The sequence below is a fragment of the Theobroma umbraticum genome, unplaced genomic scaffold (genome assembly GCF_002168275.2).
Source record: "Theobroma umbraticum cultivar Fairchild unplaced genomic scaffold, ASM216827v3 scaffold_55.0, whole genome shotgun sequence".
Classification (NCBI taxonomy): Eukaryota; Viridiplantae; Streptophyta; class Magnoliopsida; order Malvales; family Malvaceae; genus Theobroma; species Theobroma umbraticum.
This window is the reverse complement of record NW_018397270.1, coordinates 1730008-1730398: the sequence shown is the minus strand read 5'-3', so window position 1 is coordinate 1730398 and position 391 is coordinate 1730008.

The following is a 391-nucleotide window of genomic DNA, read 5'->3' as shown; positions in this document are numbered from 1 at the left end:
TAATAATTAATATCAAGTATTGAATTATTTCTTGTAATTCTACTTAATCCAAGAGTGCAACCATGAATCTATGGTGGAATGATTTCAAGGTTAATAAGTTGGAATTATTTTTTAATAAGATTAAGAATAATTCTAAGTTTATGGGAGCTTGGAATATCTATGTTCAAATAGACTCCCCACTTAACTTCATAGAATTCAACTTGTTGAAGTTGGAATGCATATTTTATTTGATTAATTAAATTGTGTGCAAAAATAGTAGCTTTAACATGTTTGTCTTAATTTAGATAAGAAAATATATTTGTCTTAATTTAAGATAAAAAAATATGTTTTGTCTTAATCTAGACAAGAAAACATATTTGTCTCTATTAGACAAGATAAAATATTTTTGTCT